This window comes from Tribolium castaneum, unplaced genomic scaffold, assembly GCF_031307605.1.
Source record: "Tribolium castaneum strain GA2 unplaced genomic scaffold, icTriCast1.1 ptg000070l, whole genome shotgun sequence".
Classification (NCBI taxonomy): domain Eukaryota; kingdom Metazoa; phylum Arthropoda; class Insecta; order Coleoptera; family Tenebrionidae; genus Tribolium; species Tribolium castaneum.
Genome location: NW_026986667.1, coordinates 7,501 through 10,304, shown reverse-complemented (window position 1 = coordinate 10,304; position 2,804 = coordinate 7,501). Strand labels below are relative to the sequence as shown.

Here is a 2,804-nt window from a genome sequence, read left to right as displayed (position 1 = left end):
TAATAATAAATAAACTCGAAACAACCAACAACAAAATTAATACGCTACTGTACATACAAATACACATTTATACATACCATCATTTTACTTAACCGATGGTGAGTGATGTTTGAAAAATAAACGCTTAGGCTTACGGTTTTGTAAGCCAGTCTTTGCGTATTTTCTTCATCGTATTCGCTTCGGAAAAAAGAAAATAAAGATGGTGTATAATTAATGTGTAAAAGAGATGTTGTAGTTGTAATTTAATTTGTAAATGGTTGGAGTTTATTAATAAATAAAAGGGGCTGTCTATTCGTCTGTACTTTATGTACAAGACTAAAACTTTATACATACAAACCATAATAATAAATAAACTCGAAACAACCAACAACAAAATTAATACGCTACTGTACATACAAATACACATTTATACATACCATCATTTTACTTAACCGATGGTGAGTGATGTTTGAAAAATAAACGCTTAGGCTTACGGTTTTGTAAGCCAGTCTTTGCGTATTTTCTTCATCGTATTCGCTTCGGAAAAAAGAAAATAAAGATGGTGTATAATTAATGTGTAAAAGAGATGTTGTAGTTGTAATTTAATTTGTAAATGGTTGGAGTTTATTAATAAATAAAAGGGGCTGTCTATTCGTCTGTACTTTATGTACAAGACTACAAAAACGTTTTATAACAATAAAAAGCTCGAAACAACCAATAACAAAATATACTACTACTATACTACTATACATACAAACGCACATTTATAAATACATAAAATCAATTTACTTTATCGATAGTGAGTGATGTTTGGAAAAAAACGCTTAGGCTTACGGTTTTCGGGTACCTGGGTTCCGCATGCGTCGAAGTAATAATTTACTTTAACGACGCGACGAACCGTAGGAATCTAAATAAAAAAGTTTATTAACTTTTTTAGATTCTGTGGGTTTTAAATGATATACGCCCGACTGACGAAGGAACGTTTTGCACTGCCTGTGCTTTTCTTTTGATTCGTTTTTATGTCGACGGACGTTCTTAGAATGCCCACCAAACGACGTATCACACAAAACACCCTACAATTGTATTGTTTGGTAAATATTGTTGTGATTAAGTTTGTAGCTGTGGCGTTTGTTTGAAGAAAACGTCTGGTTTTTCGACATATTTTCTATTTAATAAATATACATAATGCTTATCGCAAAAGGAGCAGAGTTTTATAGACAAAGTTGATAGAGAAAAAAAACCTAATAGATATATATACGTATTTATAAAACGTTAATATCATCGGGTTATTCTTTATGTAAACTTAAACTATAACTGCATACTCTTTTCGATAAGTAGAAACAAATGCCACTTTAATTAAATAAAATATTATAAAATATAACGCCGAACGTTTCTTTCGATTGGTCCGTTTCTCACATATACATCACAATTGTAATAACCTTAAGTAGTTATTTTTGTTGTTGTGTGATGATGAAACGATTTCGATGTGGAACGGTGCGTTATGTAATAATATTTTAAATTTGTTTGAAAAGATTACCCTGAACGGTGGATCACTTGGCTCGTGGGTCGATGAAGAACGCAGCTAATTGCGCGTCAACTTGTGAACTGCAGGACACATGAACATCGACATTTCGAACGCACATTGCGGTCCTCGGATATACTGTTCCCGGACCACTCCTGGCTGAGGGTCGTGTCAATTTCAAAGACTGCTCGGTTTTTGTCTTAAACACAGCGCACAATGTTGTGTAGACAATTACGTCGGAGCGTGTTGGGTGCAAATATGACGCGTTACTATAATTGTTAATTGATTGTCGGTTGTCATAATAAAATATTATGCAACGTAGACAACAATAAAAACAATATAAAAAATAACGCGGCATCCTAAAACGCAATAGCGGCTGACATTCTTATTAGTTTGTTGGTACAAGTTGGTTTAGACGTAGCACGTCCGATATTAAAAAGCAGCCACAACGCTTAAATTTCGAACGAAGCGATCGTCGTGTCCGAGACGTTAAAGTTGTTTATATGCATATTTTATGCACTATAATTAACAACAACAACATTCTCGCAACGACGTCAGATCGATGTTTGAAATTGTTTGGAGGCAGCCATATAAACGGAATACGTGTAATTATCGTCTGACAAAATAAAGGCAAATTTATATTTGCGACCTCAGAGCAGGTGAGACTACCCGCTGAATTTAAGCATATTATTAAGCGGAGGAAAAGAAACTAACTAGGATTTCCTTAGTAGCGGCGAGCGAACAGGAAAAAGCCCAGCACTGAATCCCGCGGCCGAAACCGGACGCCGGGAAATGTGGTGTTAGGGAGGATCCGTCATCCCGAGATTGTGCGACGCGTCCAAGTCCATCTTGAACGGGGCCACAGCCCATAGAGGGTGCCAGGCCCGTAGTGACCGTTGCCGATAACGGGAGGATCTCTCCTCAGAGTCGGGTTGCTTGAGAGTGCAGCCCTAAGTGGGTGGTAAACTCCATCTAAGGCTAAATATGACCACGAGACCGATAGCGAACAAGTACCGTGAGGGAAAGTTGAAAAGAACTTTGAAGAGAGAGTTCAATAGTACGTGAAACCGTTCAGGGGTAAACCTGAGAAACCCGAAAGGTCGAAAGGGGAGATTCAGCGTGACTCGATAGCGGCGCTAAATGATCGTGCGACGAACGGCGTACGCGTCGTTCGCGCCTTTTGTTTATGCGAACCGAAGTCGAACGCGTGCACTTCTCCCCCAGTAGGACGTCGCGATCCTTTGGGTGTCGATCTAAGGCCCGCGGTGGAGCCCGTTCGAACGGTTCGCCGTTTCGGACGAAC

At 38.4% G+C, this 2,804-nt stretch overlaps 2 non-coding genes across 2 annotated transcripts in view; both read left to right on the top strand.

Annotated features, from left to right (window-relative positions):
* The first annotated feature begins 1,513 nt into the window (after positions 1 to 1,513).
* On the top strand, positions 1,514 to 1,670 carry LOC135267663 (5.8S ribosomal RNA). The gene has a single exon (XR_010336058.1). It is a non-coding gene; the product is annotated as a 5.8S ribosomal RNA (ribosomal RNA).
* Positions 1,671 to 2,146: 476 nt separating this feature from the next.
* Positions 2,147 to 2,804, top strand: part of LOC135267664 (large subunit ribosomal RNA) — a 4,037-nt gene continuing 3,379 nt past the window's right edge. The window contains exon 1 of the ribosomal RNA XR_010336059.1: positions 2,147 to 2,804. This exon is cut by the window's right edge and continues 3,379 nt beyond it. This is a non-coding gene — a ribosomal RNA (large subunit ribosomal RNA).